This window comes from Littorina saxatilis, linkage group LG9 (genome assembly GCF_037325665.1).
Source record: "Littorina saxatilis isolate snail1 linkage group LG9, US_GU_Lsax_2.0, whole genome shotgun sequence".
NCBI classification, from domain to species: Eukaryota; Metazoa; Mollusca; class Gastropoda; order Littorinimorpha; family Littorinidae; genus Littorina; species Littorina saxatilis.
The window spans coordinates 56,155,940-56,178,752 of record NC_090253.1 but is presented as its reverse complement, the minus strand read 5'-3'; the positions used below and the strand labels follow the sequence as shown (position 1 = coordinate 56,178,752).

Below are 22,813 nucleotides of genomic sequence, written 5' to 3'. Positions count from 1 at the left end.
TTTAATCAGTGTCCGTCCATATACACATAGACATTCACACAAACACACACACGTTGTTATAGTTGTTATCTAATTCAGTGTTGTATTAAATAGATAAAGAAATCGTTAATACAGCAAGCTTGCATGAATAATTTGCTGTTGTCCTTTTTTTCAGATCAGGTTCTGTAATACAGTAATTATAATTAATACAAGTACAAATTCATGTTTGCAGTCATACTCATAGTGTGTGAGTGTGTGTGTGTGTGTGTGTGTGTGTGTGTGTGTGTGTGTGTGTGTGTGTGTGTGTGTGTGTGTGTGTGTGTGTGTGTGTGTGTGTGTGTGTGTGTGTGTGTGTGAAAAGCACTTTGATACTTAAAACATCTGTGTTATTTGATTTTATTACAAAACTGCAGTCAGAATATTAAGCAGACCTATTCCAACAATACATTTTGATCAGCAGTAAATGTAATGTCAAATTATGAACAACAATCATGTGAGCAGATATATCTAACAGAAACAAATAGTCTAGCAAAATAATACAACCAAGTACATGTGTGGACATCATCATCCACATAAAAAAATTGATTGTAGGAAGAGCACTCTGTGTTATTACCACTGCTTCAGTCAAACTGCCAGTTCAACTTTATCTCTGTGGGTTGTTTTTTTCTCTCAGAGTAACATGGGGAAAAAAAACCTTTAAAAAACTTGCATGCTACAGAGCTGGATTGTTTCTAGTGATCATGCAGCATGATTTATCCGCATAGAAAACTACTGAAACACCTAAACAGAAATAACAATGTCTACAGAAAAAACCCACTGTTTGATTGCTGTCTGTAGTACTCCTCTTGCTAACAGTGGCATTAAAATAATTAAAACTAAGCTATGCTCTCTTGGGGGGGAAAAAGTGCTCTAAGTACTTGTTGTGTCTACATAGGCAAAACAAAACTATGCAATGTTTCAGATTTCCTGACCCACCCTATGTTTTTCCTCCTTATCCTGGACTATTTTGGACTCTTACAAAAATGTAGGCTACTTCAAAAATGACAAATTTTAATTTTGCAGGCTTACAAGGAAATTGACTCTTCTCTTACAACCAGAATACACCATGATTTCAAGCAAATAAAAAACTACATGCACCTGAGAAAAAAAAAACTTTAATTCAAGAAGTTAGACCTCCTAACCCCAGCTTTTCAATTCAATTCAATACGTTGTTGATGTTGATTATGGAGCTTAACGTCCTCCCAGGTAACTAGGGACCTATATTGGGGCATGATTTTTTATACAATGTTAAAAGTGTAGGGTGTAATGGGGGGGAGGGGGACTGGAGGGTGACGGGGTGTAGTCGCTAATAAATTTAAAGGTGCGTTTATTATCTAATATACCAGACATTTTGTTTTGGCTGGTGTACAGAATAACATCACATAAAATCGCACTCGTAAAACATACAAAACACATAAAATGTACACATCAGTACACACATAACCCAAACCACACATATCCATACCAGCACCATCACACACATATCCACATACATACTCTAGTTTGTACATTATAAAAATAAATACATGATTATGATTAATATCATTACTAGTCAACTTAAATTAAGGCTCAAAATAGGTCTTAAGATGGATGTTATTTAGTGTAATGAAGAGATTATAAAAACCAAAAAAAAGCTATGAGAAAGAAAGTATGAAAGAATGATGCCCTTTCTCCGGTGAAAGTTCTGCTGATTGTGGTAACTTTTTTTTCTGTCTAAAACAGGCATCAGGTTAACTGAACGAGCTGTTTGAGGGGGTGGTGATCCTAACACTGGCCTATGGCAACACTGGCCTATGGCAGCTACAACAAAGCTCTGCATACACAGCAAGACTACAATGCAACAGTGCCCAGACTTTGACTGCTACAGGCTGCTTTCCCATGCAAAGTACAAATGCAAGTGTCCATAAACCAGGGTTTAATACAAAGTCATGTAGTATGTGAGTGAGTTCTGATGAAAAAGTGATTGTGTTGTAATATTGGTTATTACTGAGTGTTAATGTTACAATGATTACATTATAAAAACAACAACAGAACAATGTGAAGAGCAAACTTCTTCTGTGGGCATGCAAGTGAGTTAATCTTGTGTGTGTGTGTGTGAAACTATATGTGACTGAGTGTTACAAATTTAAATGACAACAGTTTTCTTGATAGCCTTTAAAAACAACAACAAATACATACATTTAACAATCAAACAAATATAGGCACCTCAAAAAAAGTTGTATGTACACCTTCGTGGCTGGTGATGCATTCTTGCTCCCCTGCAAGTTTTCATTCTACAATGTACCTCAGGCTAGCTTCCTCTCTCTCTCAAATCTGCCCCTCCCACACAATACAACAGGTACAGTGGCCACTCTGACACCAGTCTCTGAAATAATCAAGAACAGTTAAAACTGCGATGAGCTGTTGTTCTTTTACTCGTGAATGCAATGCATGAACACTTAAACAATATCCCACTTATTCGCGAGTGCGTTGACAAGGCGAGAGTGAAAAAATAGCACAGACTCGAAAGCAGACGATAAGTTCAGCACAGAGAGCGGGCGTGTTTACCTTTGATCGCTGAGACAAACAGTGTCGCAATTTTCATCGTCACTGTTTCACTACTGCTGGAAGTGGCCTCCACCCTCATCTTTCATGCTTGATTCGAGGAGAGAAACCGGTAGTTCGAACATGTACGGTTCAATTTCGTCTGCAGTTACGCTCGTTGTCATGTTGGTAAACAACCATCTCCACACGGTGTGACGTCACGGATAATTTATTCATAAGCCAGTCTCGCGAAGATCACGCGGCACAATGGCGGGTCGTTTTGGAGAAGAAATCCGTCGCTTCGGTCACAAAATTCGTCGGATTACGGCCTTAGAAGATTCCGAAGTAAACCAAACATTGTTGAAGACGGTAAGAAAGTGGTTTTCTAACTAACTGCAAACATCGGGAAGTGTTCGGTCGCGCAGGAACACGATTCGAAGCGTTTTTGACGCTAAAACAGCGTGGTCTGGTCCTTTAAGAGCTCTTAGCTGAGAGTGGGACGAAAGTTAGGAACGACGCGTTTCATGATCCATCTTTGGGATCGCTCTTTGCAAAGAGCGAGCAAAGCGCTATTTTTAGTGGCTAAACGGAGTTTCCCGATTAGTTACGTCACATCAGGTTCAAGGTCACAACATCCGGTTGAAAGCAGACGAAAAGCTGATGATAACACCGATCCAAACAAAGTAAGCACACATTTACACATAACCCTCCTTTCCAATGTCAACAAAAGCAACGCGATCGTGGAGGCTTGTTTTTCTAGCCCCGTCACAAAACGAATAAAACATGAGACTTGGTACCTGTACATACGTATTATATATGTAGATCTAGATCTGAATGACGTCCTTGACATCGTCCATAATGAATTTTCTGGGCCTCAAATTTGTTAATAACTTCTAAATCTGTGGACCGAATCACTTGATATATGGGATACTTAAACTTCAGTCTATGCATGACCCTTCTACAAATTGACAAATTTTTAGATCAAATGGTCTGACTTTTGTGCATTTTCAAAAAAGGTTGCCAAATTCGGGGATCGACTCAACAGCACGAGGTTTGAAATTGAGCAGTCGCCGAACTAACCCGATTTCAGCACTCAAGATTGTTAGCTTTGGGATAATTTGAATGACTCAGTATACCTGAATCAACTTCAGACAGTCAGTTATTTGAATATAGCAATTAAAAGCCGGATCAGGGCATTTCAAATGGATGAAAGCGTTCCTGTCATAAATGAATTTTGCGTGGCATTGCGAAAGTGTAACTGTACAACGAAGGGTTTATTTTTTCAGTCATTTGAGTTTAGCAAATATGTTCATAGTTGTGCATACACTTCAGTTCATCCACGACCATTCTACACAGTTTCGAGTCTCTAGGTATAATGATCGGACATTTACCTTTTCTACAAAATGTGTTTCAAATTACCCCTCCGAAATTGTGAGTGGCACGAAAGCTTTGCTGTTTAGGGAGCTGTAACTGCTTTCTTTAGGTCACCGATGATCTAAGGGGGTGAAGGGGGTGTTTGTGTATTCTCAGATATTCAGATAATCCAAACAGTAAAAGTCTGGAGGGTTTAAATCAGGTAAGTATTGCTACCGCTAAATGTCAAACCTTGTTCTGTTGAGACGATCGTCGAATTTGGAAACTTTGTTTCGAAATTGCACAAACGTCAGACCATTTGTTCTACAACATTGCCAATCAAGGGAAGGGTCATGCATAGGCTGAAGTTTATGTCCCCTAAATATATAGTGATCCGGTCAAGAGATGTAGAAGTAATTAGCAGTTGTGAGGGTTGCAGTTTTCTTGGGTCACTCTGTACGTGTCTTGTGCCATTTTGACAACATTGTGTGTGTGTTTGATTGATCTGCACCTTGCATCGATCTGCGTAAGGCTTTGCTGACAGAGAGGGAGGTTTTTTTGTTGTTTTTTTTGTGGTGTTGTCAGGTCAAAGTTGTTAAATTTATCTGGCGTACTTGTCATGCAATTGTGACGTAAATAAAAATGTATTTCATTCAGACATCACAGACTGGGTGTCAAAATATGTGTGGGTGTTTTAGTTTTTACATAGATCTACATGAATTATTTTCTGTACTTATGAAGACATTGACTCTGCAATAATCAGTCGTGATAGGTCATACTGAAGAGAGAGAGAGAGAGAGAGAGATAGAGAGAGAGCATTGGTCAGCATATCCTACGGATGGTCATTTCAGTAAGAAAGCATTATTTGCGTTATATGTATATCTTGACACAGACACACAAGCACACACACAGACTTTTATCTCCAAGCAGTTATTAAATGCCAACAAGAAGCATGGAACCCAACAAAACATCATTCAAATCTTTCTGATCATTCACATCTGACTTTATTTCAATGCGATGCATCGATTTTCACCACAACTTAACACGAGAAATAGCAGGGTTTTATTGTTTGACCTTTTTCTGGTTACCTTTTACATACCTTCCCAACACTGTAAAGCATCAATCATAAACACCAACACGAATGCGTTTATATTTGTACATTGGATAATTATTAATTGCAGACTATGAGGCTTTTGTTGATTACATTCAGTCACTGCCACCTGTGATCATCCAAAAATCAATCAATCAAAACTGCCTTTAGACATGTACCCAAAAGTAAAAAAAATTTCTTTCCAATTCCAGATAACCATAAACGCCATAAATACCGGATTATGAATCCCATAATGTAAATGGGGTGGTTGACAAGATAGTTTGCATAACAAGGATTTTTTTTTTATATATATAGCTGTATCAAATACACAGAGGATGGCCAGGTGAAACCTTAAAATAGAGTACGAACATATTCTTTATTTGAAAGAGAATTTTAAAAGGCCCCCCTCCTCCTCCCCTCCCAGTGTTTGTCCAAGTGTAAGACTTGTCTTATCCCACCAATCCATGCAAAAGACAGTCCACATCTGTGATGATGAGAACAATTCTTTGACATGGAAAGATTGTGCCTTTAAAATATAAGTACCATGTCAAAATCCAGATCACAGGTTTGTTGCCAATGTTTACTTGCCCAATTTCACAAGGCACATTGAGTCAGACTGTGTGAAGTTCATGCGATACAGTATCAGATAGTAGACATGTACATTAATATTCAAAGCATAAGGTATGTATTTTGTTTTTACCTGATTAAAAGTTCAACCTGACAAAGCATTTTCGAATATGTTTTATAGTTTTTGTTTGTTACTGAAGAATGTTTAAAAAATAATTTAGTATTATTGAAAAAAAACAATATTCTTGGGCTTGTTGATCCAAATTCATGGGGTGACTGTGAGTTAAAATATTTTTTATTTACTTGTTGTTTCTTTTTATATTGGTTTGGGAAACAGCTACCAGCTTGTTTATGGCTATGTGAGACAAAGTTACATACACAATTTTCTGATCAATCTTTTATTATATGAAGTCTTATATCGCGCGCGTATCTCCAGACTCAGACTCAAGGATCTATTTATGCCGTGTGAGATGGAATTTTTTACACAACACATCACGCATTCACATCGACCAGCAGATCGCAGCCATGTCGGCGCATATCCTACTTTTCACGGCCTATTATTCCAAGTCACACGGGTATTTTGGTGGACATTTTTCATCTATGCCTATACAATTTTGCCAGGAAAGACCCTTTTGTCAATCATGGGATCTTTAACGTGCACACCCCAATGTAGTGTACACGAAGGGACCTCGGTTTTTCGTCTCATCCGAAAGACTAGCACTTGAACCCACCACCTAGGTTAGGAAAGGGGGGAGAAAATTGCTAACGCCCTGACCCAGGGTCGAACTCACAACCTCTCGCAAGTGCGTTACCACTCGGCCACCCAGTCCTTTATTTGTTCATGCAAGGCAGGTATTACTATTGCCATTGGATATACACTCTGCCAAAAAAATATGTTGCACCCATTTTCGTACCCCCACTAGACCATTCATTCCCGTGTCAATTCATTCAAACTTTCTTTGTCATTAAAGGCCATCCACTTGGCTATCTGGCACACATTTGGAATCAAAGATTCATTTTACATGGGTTACATGATCGCCTCTTAATTAAGGGTACCCCCCAAAATCGACCCTATAAAAACGTTAGGCACGAATTATACATCAAAGAAAATTCAGAATAGGCACAATTTGGCAACTTTAACATACGAGGATAAAGCCAAATCAATTATTTTACCTTTAAATGCCATTGAACGTTTAAATGAATTAACACGGAAATGAATGTTTTAGTTGGGGTACGAAAATGGGTGCAATAAGGCATTAAGTTTGCCTTCAAAGTGTGTATGATTCAGAAATACTAGTCGCTGTGTGTTGAACTGGGACACCTAAGAACAAGGTTGGGGTTAAAATCAAAATTCAGAAAATTGTCACAGTACTATCCCCTCTCTTTTTTAGGTCACAGAATTAATTATTCAATTTACATAGACAAACTTAAAAACTCAATATCTTCAACAACAACAGCCCGAAAATCAATGTGGCTTTAAATTTCATCGCAATTGAGTACACTGAAGAGCACAAGTCAACGGAAATTACGAGAAACAGTGATCAACATGGTGCATATTCCAAGGAAGTTGAGGGCAGGAACTACCATAAAATACACCGGTTTTTCTCTTCAAGTCATTTGACCACAACTTTTGAAAAATTATCTTTTAACACAAACGAAGTAATTTGAACTACTCAGTCGGGCCGATGTGGGTTGTGGACGACCCATATGGAATTCCGTAAGGAATTTTACGCTGTGTATTCTAATTGGGATGGTGTAGGTCATGTACGACCCATACTATGCAAAGAGACGGCAAAACTCCTAATTGGATGGCGTGGGTAGTGTACGACCCATACTTTTTATTTTACTTTTAATCCTTCTTTGGAAAGTATGGATTGTACACGACCCACATCATCAGGACTGTGTAGTCCAAAGCGTGATTCTTTTAAAGAACTAGGCAGATGCGTTTGAGGGCAGAAAGTTTTGATGAGGCAGTCTATTGTAAAACAAATTATATGACTGAAAAGGGGCATGTATTGATTGCCCTTATTCAAAAAGCTGTTTGAGTTCACATGAGGAAGTGTGTATACATACAGTGATTCCTACAACACAGGCACCCCCAAAAATCAAATTCGAAAAATCAAGGTTCCTGCGTTAAAATCGACAACAAATCAGACTCAGAGCAATCAAATGTGCATCTGAAAGTCAATTTTGTTACTATGCTATGCTGAGCGGTGTATGTGTTAATTCTCTCAGTAGGTATAATATTATGTGGTAAACCGGCACGGTTGGCCTAGTGGTAAGGCGTCCGCCCCGTGATCGGGAGGTCGTGGGTTCGAACCCCGGCCGGGTCATACCTAAGACTTTAAAATTGGCAATCTAGTGGCTGCTCCGCCTGGCGTCTGGCATTATGGGGTTAGTGCTAGGACTGGTTGGTCCGGTGTCAGAATAATGTGACTGGGTGAGACATGAAGCCTGTGCTGCGACTTCTGTCTTGTGTGTGGCGCACGTTATATATACTAGCGGACAAAAGTTAGGGACGGGCCACTGATTTCCCCGCTGACTTTCATTTGTTTAAAACACCCTGTTCTTTCGTCAGCAAAATCAAATGGCTGTCGCATGCTACACACCAATGGGTAGGTTATGCTGTGTTAGCAGGAAAACTGCACGGGACTCCCGGGCGCAGAGCTGCAGCACGTGACTAAAATAGCAAAATCGCCAAAAAGTAGGCTGTTGTTTGGCGTGCGCACGGGTAGAATAAGGCAGGTAACATGGCAAAATTGTTGTGCACATGCAAGGAGTAGGACAATCCTTCGAGTGTGAATTGTGATCACGAATTCGGCTTTATAAGCCGCCGATTTTCTGCGAGCTGCCATCTCCTCACCATGCCTGCCAGGCGGAAGCTGACAACATTCAACCGAGGAAGAGCAATTGCCTGGCTCCACGACGGCGTATCCAAGTGCGAAGTGGCCAGGCAACTTGAGGTATCGCATTCAGTCATTGTAAGGCTGAATCAACGGTTCCAAACGACAAACAATGTCGATGAGAGGCCCAGGTCGGGTCGCCCCAAAAAGACTACTCCCAGGGAAGATCGTTTCATCCAACGGCAGGCGCTGCAGCACCGGGCCACCACCTGCAAGGTCATCAGAGGGCAGTTACGGGAGGCCACTAACATCAACGTTAGTGAGAGGACCATCGGCAACCGTCTGCATGACGCCCGGCTGCGGAGTCGTCGTCCTGCTGTGCGTCCCCTGCTGACACAGGCTCATCGCCGGGCTCGTCTGGCCTGGAGTCGCCGCCACTTGAGATGGACGCGCCGGGACTGGGCTCAGGTCCTATTCAGTGACGAGTCCAGGTTCAACCTGTACCATTCTGACGGCCGGCGCAAGGTCTGGAGGCGTGAGGGCGAGCGTTATGAAGACGACACAGTGCATGAGAGGGTGGCCTTCGGCGGGGGCTCTGTCATGGTTTGGGGGGCTTCAGCCTTCATCAACGCACCCCCCTGTACCATGTGGTCGGGAATCTCACTGGTCAACGCTACAGGGACGAAATTCTCGCCCCTATTGTCTTGCCGACCCTGCAGCAGATTGGCCCAAACGCCGTGTTTCAGGATGACAATGCTACTCCTCACAGGGCCAGGCTTGTCAACGACTACATCCAGCAAACCGGGGTCGTCAGGATGGATTTCCCTGCCTGTTCGCCAGACATGAACCCCATAGAGCATGTATGGGACGAACTGGACAGGCAGGTGAGGGCCAACCACCAGCCTCCCAGAAACCTGCAGCAGCTGCTGCAGATGCTCCAACAGGAGTGGCAGGCCATTCCACAGGCCTTTTTCACGAAGCTTATGAACTCTATGCGGTCAAGGTGTGGTGAACTTGAGCGCAAACGTGGCGGACACACCCATTATTGACCTCATGAAAGTCTTGTTATGTTTATTTGTGACCCCTCTGCTGTTTGTGGACATGAATAACCGAATCGGCTCGATGAAATAAACCCAAATTTTGCAGTTGCGTTGCACATTGACTGAAGTAAACGTGTTCCAAATTTCCGTACGATATGTTCATTCGTTCTTTTGCTGTGATTGCGTGTGTGAACCGTCCTTAACTTTTTTCCGCTAGTATATATGTCAAAGCAGCCCCGCCCTGATATGGCCCTTCGTGGACGGCTGGGCGTTAAGCAAACAAAAAAAAATATGTGGTAATCCTCTCAGTAGGCATAAAAGGCAGTTTTTGAAGCCGTTTTAGCGGGTAATGAAACAAAACAATACATTTGAATTTCTGCAATTTTTAACGCATTGCGTTCAAATATTTGGTGATTCGTGCTAACACATGTCATGAATTAGAAAAGACAACATTAAACAGGTTTGCGATTGTGAGGTGTTAGCCGGTATTTTTACCGACAATTATCAAATGAATTAATTAAGCAACAAATCAGTGCTGGTGCCGACGCTATTCTTAGCGTACATTAACGAACCCCCCGGAGAGACTGACGGCACTAGCGCGCCTGTTTGCGGACGACACTGCAGTGTACAGGGTGGTGACTAGCGTAAACGACCAGGCCCAGCTACAACAAGACCTCCATCGCCTAGCCGAGTGGGAGAAGAGCTGGGACATGCAGTTCCATCCTGCAAAGTGCAACACCCTGCCTGTTACGAGGAGCAGACGCCCACTACAGCCCTCTTACCAGCTCCATGGGCATACGCTGGAGACAGTGAAGGCGGTCAAGTACCTGGGTGTGACCATTCAGAGTGACCTGTGCTGGGACGACCATATTAACAACATCGTCAGCAAGGCAAACAAGACCCTGGGGTTCCTGCGGCGCAATCTGAAGATCTCATCAAGATTCGTGAAAGAGCAGGCGTACAAGGCCTTTGTCAGGCCTATCCTGGAGTACGCCTCGTCAGTATGGGACCTGCACACCCAGAAGAACATCGACAAGCTTGAGACCGCCCAGAGACGAGCTGCCCGATTCGTCTGCAACCGCTACCACAACACGTCAAGTGTCAGCCGGATGCTGGACTCCCTTGGGTGGCAGTCTCTGGAGGAGCGCAGGAAGCTTGCCCGCCTATCGATGCTCTACAAGATCACGAACAGCATCGTCCACTGTCCGGGCATCAAGTCGAAGCTGGCCCCCTTACCACCACGCCAGCGAAGAGGCCATTGCCAGCAGTTCGACCTCAACACCTGCCGCACTCAGTATCGGAGTGCCGCTTTTCTACCCAGCACAGTGAAGGACTGGAACTCTCTACCAGCAGCTGTCGTCGAGGCCCGCACTGTCGACACCTTTGTGTCGCGCGCCTCACACTAAACCAGTAGCCACTGTGACTCATGTCCCCTCCCCCCCATACTCCCCAACCTGTGAATTTTAAATGGACTTTTGGATGCTGGAAACGCTGCTTTCTTGGACTTGCGCAACATCCCATCAAGTGCCGAAGTAATCACTACTGTTGATTGTGGGCAATAATGGAAAGACAAGACAACCAGATGTACCGAATTACAAACAAAATGTCAAGTCATTTGAAACATTAGTACTGCTGTTATGCGACATGTTAGAAAGAATTACAAAAAATAAAGATGTACCTTTTCCAAAGAAAACAGATTTTTTTTTAAATATGCAGGCTTTTTAAACAAACATTAAAGCTTCAAATTACACTGAAATGTAATTCATAATCAACGACGGCTGCTCAGACCACTTGTTCAAACGCGTACAAACATTCTTGGGAAATGCTCTCTCAAAAGCCCTGCTCAGCAGCTAGCAGTTAAATGTTCAGCAGTGAGCTTGATGTGGGCTATTTGTGCTCAGCGCTGTGAAAATAGTCCACTTCTTAAAGATTACTTTCGCTTTGAAATCCTCATACCATCCATGTCTGATAAAATATGTACATGAAATTTGAGTATTTGGTTTATTTGAAGTTGAAAATAGCAACAAATTAAATTTGTTTGATGAGTCAGCTTAGAGTTAGACCAACCGACTATTTTAAGGACTCTTTCTGGCATGTCAAATAAAAGCAAACCTAATCTCTCGAATGACTTGATGTACTTAACGACATGTCTTAGCATAAATTACCAGACGTTTGAAGGCAATGCATTGAGAAATTTATTAAATGTGCTGGATTTCTTCTGATTACCCACTAAAATGGCCCCAGAAACCGCATTTTACGGCTTCTCAGAAGAATTATATACCGTTCATCATGCCATTACGCCATTGTTAGACAAGATATGTAAACTAAGCTGACTGTTTGGATGCATATTTAATTTTTCTTTCTAATAACATGCACAACAGGTTTCCTTTCAGCAGTTTTGATAGTATGTCGATTTTAACACGTTAAACTTGATTTTGCGAATTTGATTGTTGGGGATGCTAGTCTTGTAGGTTCTACTTTATAAACAGTACCTCGTGTAAACTAAATCTGTTTTCTAAATAACATAGGACAATGAATGGCCTTTTCAGTCTTATAATTGGTTTTACAATAAATGGCCTCATCAAAATGATCTGCCCTCAAACGCGTTTGCTTAGTTTGTTGTTGTTGACAGGTAGTATAGAAATAGAATATGAACGTTGGACATGTTTTAACTGCTAACTAATATTGACAAAACCACTGTATACTTCTGTGTCTGCAGACTGTTCCTGGCATAATTAATGTAAATGCTTAAAAAATTCCTTTAACCATTTTAAATATAAAATTTGTTGTTTTGTGCAAGGGAGGTTACACAGTGGCCACTACATACAGTGTTGGTAGTTGGCCCCTGAGCAAGCGTCAGCATCAGTGTTTGTAGTTGGCCCCTGAGCAAGCGTCAACATCAGTGTTGGTAGTTGGCCCCTGAGCAAGCGTCAACATCAGTGTTGGTAGTTGGCCCCTGAGCAAGCGTCAACATCAGTGTTGGTAGTTGGCCCCTGAGCAAGCGTCAACATCAGTGTTGGTAGTTGACCCGTGAGCAAGCGTCAGTATCAGTGTTGGTAGTTGACCCGTGAGCAAGCGTCAGTATCAGTGTTGGTAGTTGGCCCCTGAGCAAGCGTCAACATCAGTGTTGGTAGTTGGCCCCTGAGCAAGCGTCAGCATCAGTGTTGGTAGTTGGCCCCTGAGCAAGCGTCAACATCAGTGTTGGTAGTTGGCCCCTGAGCAAGCGTCAGTATCAGTGTTGGTAGTTGGCCCCTGAGCAAGCGTCAGAATCAGTGTTGGTAGTTGGCCCCTGAGCAAGCGTCAACATCAGTGTTGGTAGTTGGCCCCTGAGCAAGCGTCAGCATCAGTGTTGGTAGTTGGCCCCTGAGCAAGCGTCAGCATCAGTGTTGGTAGTTGGCCCCTGAGCAAGCGTCAACATCAGTGTTGGTAGTTGGCCCCTGAGCAAGCGTCAACATCAGTGTTGGTAGTTGGCCCCTGAGAAAGCGTCAACATCAGTGTTCGTAGTTGGCCCCTCAGAGAGTATCAGGGTCAGTGTTGGTAGTTGGCCCCTCTGCGAGTGTCAGCATCAGCGTTGGTAGTTGGCCCCTCTGCGAGTGTCAGCATCAGCGTTGGTAGTTGGCCCCTCTGCGAGTGTCAGCATCAGCGTTGGTAGTTGGCCCCTCGGCGAGTGTCAGCCTTAGTGTTGGTAGTCGACCCCTCAGCGAGTGTCAGCATCAGTGTTGTGTCAGCATCAGTGTTGGTAGTTGGCCCCTCTGCGAGTGTCAGCATCAGCGTTGGTAGTTGACCCCTCAGCGAGTATCACCATCAGTGTTGGTAGTCGACCCCTCAGCGAGTATCACCATCAGTGTTGGTAGTTGGCCCCTCAGCGAGCGTCAGCCTCAGTGTTGGTAGTCAACCCCTCAGCGAGTATCACAATCAGTGTTGGTAGTTGGCCCCTCAATGAGTGTCAGCATCAGTGTGTGGGTAGAGGTCCTTGAACAAGGAACAGCAACATAGTCAAAAGAGCAGAAGGTTTCTTGTATTAAATGTTAGCAACAGAGCAGTTTCACCACATAATCTTACAAGAAAAAGAGAAGACAGTGAGTAATTCTAAAACTTGCACTTAGCAAACCATTTTATCTGTACAAATTGTGTACTTTAAAAAAAAATCACTCCCGAATCATTTTGTTCAAACTTTCTACGCCATTAAAAGCACTTCACTTGGAAATGTGGCACACTCTTCCGCTGCTCAAAAAAGGATGCCCCAAAAATTGACCCGAAAAAACACAAAGTACCACTTAAAAATCAACTCAAGTTCAGGATAGACACAATAATAATAATAATAAAAATAGAACATTTATATAGCGCTTCTTCACAGCTCAAAGCGCTTTGGCAACGTTTACATACGTGAAGAAGAACATCAATTATCTGTCCAGAACAGGGTGTCTTCTTTGGTTAACTTTTGTACTTTGTGTTCTGCCATTACTGCTGATGCAGGTGTCAATCGCTTCAGCAGTAAAAAACATGAGGTCTTGCGTTAATTTAGAGGGGTTAAACAATTAAAAGAAAGCTCTGTATATCAGCAATGACTCAGTCCTTTAAAATGAATCAGACAAGGCTAACAATTCAGGAAATGGAACAAACCAACTGAATTACAAATTAGCACAATTTCTTGAAATCCCCTAGAGCATGTTCTATTCTCCTCACAATCTATGCCCCCCCCCCCCCCCCCCCACGTTAACAATAACAGCGTAAATACATGTTTTTAGTACTAGTAAATTACTAGTTATTGTCACTTAAGAATCGGTTTTGTTGATATCAAGGAGTAGTAAAATTTAAAGTCAAAGTTTCAGATAAAAGTTTAAAAAAGAAGTCAAACACTGAAACAGCATTCTTCTTACTCACTGTCCAGTTTTTGTGTGTGTCACTGTGTGTGAGAACAATACGTTTTGACACATCTCTTTCAATGTGTATGCATACTACTACTATTACACAAGTTAGTAATATGTGATCCCAGAACGCCTCTTCTTTTGTTTTCCAAATGTTCTACAGAATTGTCAATGACTGAATGAGTATCATATTACAAGCATAACATATTTACCTGAAATGATGTCCAGTCTTTTCTTGCACACCACGTTCACTAAGACTTATGCTTTCATTGGCATTCCTCATTGTCTCTGCCCTTGCTTTGGTAACTGTAGGTTAGTGTCCACGGGTAGAAGATGACACTGGAGGAGAGCATGGTGGTGCCAGACGATGCAGACGGTGATGAAGTTTATTCTCTGGTGATACAAGAAAGAAAATTATGAGCGTTTGCTGAATGTTTCAGTGTTTGCGTGTATGCATTTACAATTACCAGGTGAATACGCTGCACAGATCTGCAGTGCAGATGATACTAAGACAACACTGTCAGCACAGCTACCAAGTCAAACTTACAACGAGCACAGTCAGTATATAATATGGTGCTGATTAACAATAACAACCCATTTAAGTTTCAAACATGCCTTTTCTGCTCTAATGTTTTCTCTCTCATGCAAGCTGTTTTATAACCTTGACATTTTCTGCAACAACATTCCCAAACACAATCTGAAAAGTAGCATGCCTTGAAAGGAACATTTGATCAATTATGCTTTAGATCTATTCCAAACATTACCTTTTTTCATCATGACAGGAAACAATGCTGACGTGTCTTGCTGACGTGTCTAGTTCACGTGTTGAGTTAACCTGCTTGGAGCACTGCTGTAGATATAGGGTGTGACTGAGTATTCAGGGTGTCAAGATGTAGCCAATGTCACCGTATATGAACAAGCCCAGAGGTGCTTGGATTGCAGGACACACCCAACTCTCATTTAAAATCATGGTACCCTTTTCACACCCTGGCCATAGAACAACACGACACACGGTCCAAAGATGTTCGTCACCAACTACTTCAATGCCTGTAGAAGCCGTCACGGCGTGGCATCCTTCCTTGTTGATATTATACTCGTGCTGTTTTGTTTCGTTGACTGACTGATAGACTGTTGTTCGAAAATGTGTGTAAACAGCACCACAAACACGCCGAAAAAGTGCACTACAAGTACAAGCTATCTGGAATTGCTCACGAGTACGTGTGGTTAGCCGCTTTCTGTCGGGTTCACACTCGTCGTGCGAGGCAGAATATACATTCGGTGGATGCAGCGAAGACTCGTTTCCTTGCTGATGTAGAATATGTCGCCGTGCATGGACTGACAGACATCAATCACGCAGAAAACGGTGCAATCATAGTCTTCGCGGGTGCTTGTAAATGCTAAACTGCATACCGTCCACACTCTTGTCAACATATTTCAAAGAGGAGTCCATGCTTTGACAAATGAAAGCGTGCGGCACTCTCCTTATCGTCTTGGGCATTCCGCGGATCCGTGCGGTGACGAAAATGTGTTGATGGCGCATGTTATATCGCAAAATGATGCACGAGTCGAGTCGACTCACAGTCTCATTTACGGCCGCCATTTTTAGGATTAAAATTATCTCCCTTGCAAGTTGGGGGCGCTTCTGTCTGCTCTTACCTAACTTAGGGCTGGGGGGGGGCTGCCCTATGTTAAGAGCGACATAGGAGCGCTCTTTGGCCAAAGAGCGGTCCGTGAAACGCACCTATCTTAACTTTGCTCTTAACCCCATCTTGACCCCTTAAGAGCTCCTAAGTTAGGATAAGAGCGGTATATGAAACCGGCCCCAGAGTTATGGAGATATGGAAAGTATGACTCTGTGGAAAGGGTCCACCTGTTTGCGTGTAAAAAGTTTCTGAAAGTGACAATTCGAACTCCAAACAACATTGTGTATGGTGAATTGGGAAGACATCCGCTGTATATTAACTCTGCAGTCAGATGTGTGAAATACTGGTTTACACTGCTGAAGCAACCTGATTCAAGATATTCCAAGATTGCATATAAAGCTTTATGTAATTTGGCATCGAAGGGCCACACAAATTGGGTCTCACATGTGCAGAGTCTTTTATGTTGTAATGGTTTTGCTGCTGTGTGGATGCACGGAACGGTTGGGAATGAGAAGTGTTTCTTACAAGAGTTTAAAAGACGTTTACAAGATTGTTTTTGTCAAGAATGGTTCTCCTTTTTAGAATGCAGTGAACGTTTTGACATTTATAATTGTTACAAAACATGCTTGGAAAAAGAGAAATACATTGAATTAATCGAAGATATTAAGTACAGAGTTGCTCTTACTCGTTTCCGCGCAGGAGTATCCGAAATCAACGCTCACAAGTTTCGGTACGCACCAAACCAAACGACAAGAAACTGTCCTCTCTGTACAGCTGATAAAGAAGATGAACACCATGTTGTATTTTTATGTCCTTTTTATCAAGACCTTCGAGCAAAGTATTTGAAAATCTCGAACTCTAAGACGCTGCAACAACAACTTGTGTATTTCTGTGGCAATAATGAGGAAAATGTGATGAACAGCTTCAGCAGATTTGTGTTCTTCATGCTGCAGAAGAGACGAACCCTTATAAATGAGGTTCAGTGATATGTCATCAGGGTTTTAATGTATTTGTTGAATTTTATGCGTGACTATAATTTATAACTGTGCAGATACTATTGCTGTTATTTTAACCACTATTGTAAGGGGCTGTGGCCTTAGACAATTAAAGATTTGTTCTTGTTCTTGTTCTTGTTCTCACTCTCTCACACACACACACACACACACACAAACACACACACACACACACACGCGCCCGCGCGCAAACACACATACATACATGTGTGTATTTGCGTGTGTGTGTGTGTGTGAGAGTGTCTGTGCGCGCGCGTGTGTGTGTGTGTGGGGGGGTGTGTGCGTCTGGGTGTGTCTGTGTCTGTGTCTGTGTCTGGGTGTATGTAAGTGCATGTTTGTGTGTGTGTGCGCGCGCGCGTGTGTGTTTGTGCGTTATTATGTATGTGTGTGTGTTGAGGGTGGTGTGTGTGTGTGTGTGTATATGTATTTATGTGTGTGGTTGGGCATGTGTGTGTGTGTGTATATATATGCGTGTGCATGCTAATGTGTGTGAGTGAGTGCGCGTGTGCGCATGTGTGTGTGCATACATGTGTGTGTGTGTCTGTGTGTGTGTCTGTGTGTATTTGTATGCGCGCGCACGCGCGTGTGATTGTTGGAGTATGTATGTGTGTGTGTGCGTGTGTGTGGTAAGTATGTGTGTTCGTGTGTGTTTGTTTGTGTGTGTGTGCGTGTGTGTTGTGTGTGTGCGCGTGTGTGTGCGTGTATGTGCATGTGTGTGTGCGTTAGTGTATGTGTGAGTGTCTGTGTGCTTGTGCGTGTTTATGTGTGTTTGTGTATGTGTGTGTGTGTGTGTGCACGTGTGTGTGTGTGTGTGTGCATGTATGCTAATGTGTGTGAGTGAGTGCGCGCGTGTGCATGTGTGTGTATGTGTGAATACATGTTTGTGTGTGTGTACGTGTGCACGTGTGCATAGTGCTTTTAGTTATGCGCTATAGAAATCTCCTTAATAAATAAATGTATGTGTGTGCATGCTAATGTGTGTGAATGAGTGCGCGCGCGTGTGTGTGTGTGTGTATGTGTGTGTGTGTGTGCGTGTGTATTTGTGTCTGTGTCTGTGTGTATTTGCATTCGCGCGCACGCGCGTTTGATTGGGTGAGTATGTATGTGTGAGTGTGTGTGTGTGTATGTGTGTGTATGTGTGTGTGTATGTGTGTGTGTCTCTCTCTATCTCTCTCTCTCTCTCTTTCTCTCTCTCTTTCTCTCTCTTTCTCTCTCTCTCTCTCTCCCTCTCTCTCTCTCCCTCTCTCTCTGTCTGTCTGTATGTATGTCTTTGTCTGCCTCTGAGTCTCTCCGCTTCTGTCTTTCTATGTCTGTCTCTGTCTATGTGTGTGTGTGGGTGTGTGTGTGTGTCTCTCTCTCTCTCTCTCTCTCTCTCTCTCTCTCTCTCTCGCTTTCTCTCTCTCTCATCTGACTCTTGGCACACAGGTCAAAGCAGAGGTTAACTTGAGTGCACGTGCACCTAGCAGGAGGGGGGTAATTTCTTGAATTAGTTGAGGGCGGTGAACATGTGTCTCAAAGCAGAGGTTAACTTGAGTGCACGTGTACCTAGCAGGAGGAGGTGGGGGGGGGTGATTTCTTGAATTAGCTGAGGGCCGTTGAACATGTTTCGTTGTTTGCCGTTGTCATGAGAACAGTTACTATTGTTTTGTTTCGTTTTTTCCTCCAAATTTTTGCATTTTCACAACAGGCTTTTCTGTTTCATCTCTCATACATGGTGTCAATTGGAGAAAAAACCCGGAACAAAACAGAAGTAACTTATCTCGTGAGAACGGTAGTGCACTAGGTTTGGGAAAAAACACGACAGTACCTTATCTCTTTCAACCCGTATGGGGCCCTTCAACATGTGACAGACTGACAAATGCACCGAACCCATTATTTTGGTTCTTGGAGAGAATTTTTCTGTGAAAACCTTTTCAGTGCCTCAGGGTCAGCTCAGGGTCAGTGTCATAAGAGCCTACATGTATGGCCGGAGGAAGCCATGTTAACGGAAGGGATATAAGACCGTTTTCAGCGGATTTTCACACTGCTAAAACCTGACTTTCTTGCAGTTGCTTTGTCTGCAATGCCTTAGAACTCCACAAATAGTCAAGCCAGGATTCTACGTGTCCTTGCCAACGCGAAGGTGAAGAGAAGGCGCCTTGAGAACAACGGGTACCTGTCAAGCTGGAAGACTTTTCTTTTAATTTTGCAGTCGCAGCTGACCCCACGTCGTGGGCACACACTTAGGAATCGCTCTCTGAGTGCAGATTTTTCATTTAGTAAACACACAAACAAGCAAACAACCAAGCAAACAAGTGTGTGTTTGTGTGTGTGTGTGTGTGTGTGTGTGTGTGTGTGTGTGTGTGTGTGTGTGTGTGTGTGTGTGTGTGTGTGTTTGTTTTTCAAACGGTTCAGCGACGTGGGAATCAACATTCGCAAGTTTGTGACCCCTTGCTTTACTTGTGAGTCACAGTTTTAACCCTAGTAAATGCACATTGTCTGACAAACTTTACGATGTAATACTTGACATGGATTTGACTCTTCACAGCTGGGTGAATTGACTTATGTTTGATTCGCAGTTCACGAGCTGCACGGTGCTAGCTGGACAGGGCAGGTACGTGAATATCACTTATCCCGTGCTTGACATCCTGAAGTGTGGACAACAATAACAGAAAACTTCACAACACAGACAATATTTTAATTTTCGCCCGCTGTCACAATGTTTCTTACCTTATAGTTTTTTCTTTGTCTATTTAAAGCGCCCTTCTGACTCGGTACAAAAGTTCAGTAGAAACTTCAATCTTTGAATCTAATTATAAACTACTTGAACCCTGAAAGAATATTTCATTTTCTCTTGTCTACCAAAATTTCTCACCTTTTAAGAATGTTTAATTAAAGCGCCCGCCTGATTTTGGAGCAAAAGTTCAACAGAAACTTAATACTCTGAAATTAGTTACACACCTTTTGACCCTAAAAAAATGTGTCGTATTGGTTCACCAACCAAGTTCTGCTTACCTTAAAAAAAGAAAAAACAAGTCGCGTAAGGCGAAAATACAACATTTAGTCAAGTAGCTGTCGAACTCACAGAATGAAACTGAACACAATGCAATTTTTCAGCAAGACCGTATACCCGTAGCATCGTCAGTCCACTGCTCACCGCAAAGGCAGTGAAATTGACAAGAAGAGCGGGATAGTAGTTGCGCTGAGAATGATAGCACGCTTTTCTGTACCTCTCTTCGTTTTAACTTTCTGAGCGTGTTTTTAATCCAAACATATCATATCTATATGTTTTTGGATTCAGGAACCGGCAAGGAATAAGGTAAAAGTGTTTTTAAATTGATTTCGACAAATTAATTTTGATAATAATTTTTATATATTTAACTTTTTAGAGCTTGTTTTTAATCCAAATATAACATATTTATATGTTTTTGGAATCAGCAAATGATGGAAAATCAGATGAACGTAAATTTGGATCGTTTTATAATTTTTTTTTTTACAATTTTCAGAGTTTTAATTACCAAAGTCATTAATCCATTTTTAAGCCACCAAGCTGAAATGCAATACCGATTTCCGGGCTTCGTCGAAGATTACTTGACCAAAATTTCAACCAATTTAGTTGAAAAATGAGGGCGTGACAGTGCCGCCTCAACTTTCACGAAAAGCCGGATATGACGTCATCAAAGACATTTATCAAAAAAATGTCTGGGGATATCATACCCAGGAACTCTCATGTCAAATTTCATAAAGATCGGTCCAGTAGTTTAGTCTGAATCGCTCTACACACACACACACACACAGACACACACACGCACGCACATACACCACGACCCTCGTCTCGATTCCCCCCTCTACGTTCAAACATTTAGTCATAACTTGACTAAATGTAAAAAGAAGAACAAGTCGCGTAAGGCGAAAATACAACATTTAGTCAAGTAGCTGTTGAACTCACAGAATGAAACTGAACGCAATGCAACGCAGCAAGACCGTATACTCGTAGCATCGTCAGTCCACTGCTCATGGCAAAGGCAGTGAAATTGACAAGAAGTAGTAGTTGCGCTGAGAAGGATAGCACGCTTGTATGTACCTCTCTTCGTTTTAAGAGCGTGTTTTTAATCCAAACATATCATATCTACAGGGTGGGCCATAAAAAGTGTCCACATTTAATTTGTTAATATTTTTCCTGTAAAGTGATATTTTCTTCTCTGTTTCAGATAGAATTTGAGACAAGCATCTTAGAATTTGTTTAAAGCCTGAATGGATCGCATTCCAGTACAGGAAAGGACCAAAATCGTTGAACTTTACTTTGCTACCAATTCTGTGGTTCTCGCCCAGCGCGCTTTTCGGAGAGAGTTCCCTGGCACACACTGTCCATGTGCGAGAACTGTGAAGCGCCTCGTGGATAAATTCAGGGTTATGTCCTTTATTGTTATCTGCGAGACTACCAGTGTTCCTGAATTTATCCACGAGGCGCTTCACAGTTCTCGCACATGGACAGTGTGTGCATTAATTAATTTTTAAGCCACCAAGCTGAAATGCAATACCGATTTCCGGGCTTATTCTTCAAAATTAGAATTGGAAAGCTACTTCCTGCGCGATGTCAAATTTACTAGGAACTTCCTGCGCGATGTCAATTGATATACAGTTCCTAGTTGACCAATGAAAAAAGCTGTTTTTGTCATGTGATCAGTAAAAATGCGATAAATACACATAAACTAGTTCCGTTGAAAAAAATAACATAAAATAATCAGACATACGAGATGTCAATTCTGATTAGGGACAATCTTCTGTGTCTCTATCAATACAACCCGGCTTCTCCCTTCGCCGTGGGTGTGAGGATTTGATCCCGAATAATAGTTGTCCAGCTAGCTGAGGAGAAAACGCAGAAAAAGCCATTAGTTTGGGAATTTCATTTCACTTGTTTGTAAATCTACGGCGTTTATTGCTGGCACACACACAATCGCATTCAATAGCCCAACTACCCTATTTCGTATTCAGGGAAATTTGGCAGCATTTCCATACGGCTTAAGTTCCCAGCAAACAATTTTACGTTGTATTCACGTTATATTCACGTTGGGTTACGTTGGGTTTACGTTGCGTTTCAACGTTTTTTTACGTAGATTTGTATGGACGAAATCACGTGGGAATAACGTTGGAAAACAACGTTGCATTTTACGTGACACCAACGTGAATGCAACGTGAATTATTGGTGGAGGTGGATTCCCAGCCAGCATGATTCTGCGTGACGCATGCGTTATTTCTGCGTTTTTCATGCGGGGATGCGTACGGCCTCGTGACACCTTCGCTTCGCGCGCGTTACTTTTCGCCAACTTTTACGCAGATTGTCGCATTCGAAACGACTTCACCACGCAGTGTTTAGCACGCATGGATTCAATGAAAAGGTGATTGCAATTTTTGTTTTTCCTAATTTTATACCGTGGGTTTATGCATTTACTTCATGAAATAATTTATTATATTTTATGTTATTAAAAAATATTTACTTTTAAATTTTGGTTATGAATAGTTATTCTTCTTCAAAAACTTCTTTTGTTTTTCTTTAGAAAAAAAATTGCATAAAAACTTTCAATCCGTTATTTATCAGTTTATCTTAAGACAGTTTCGGTTAAAAAAAAATGCATTTAAAAGTTTAATAAAAATATTTTTATTTTATGTAATGGTTTTCCCATTTAATTTTTATTTAATCATTTTGTTATTACCAACATTTATTTGCTTAATTGTTATCCTGATTATTTTTATCTTAAAATAAATATGATTATTTTAATTTGTATTATCATTATAATTGTTTTAGCATGTAATATAATTATTGTAATGGGGATTTGGTATTGTTGTAGGAATCAGCTTTCCACAAAATAATGTCG

General features: G+C 41.9%; 1 long non-coding RNA gene across 1 annotated transcript; it reads right to left on the bottom strand.

Annotated features, from left to right (window-relative positions):
- Nucleotides 1-13,050: 13,050 nt before the first annotated feature.
- Nucleotides 13,051-15,548, bottom strand: LOC138976526 (uncharacterized). Its single transcript, XR_011459049.1, has 3 exons — nt 15,067-15,548; nt 14,515-14,695; nt 13,051-13,406 (listed from the first exon to the last, which is right to left on the bottom strand). It is a non-coding gene; the product is annotated as an uncharacterized lncRNA (long non-coding RNA).
- Nucleotides 15,549-22,813: the final 7,265 nt, after the last annotated feature.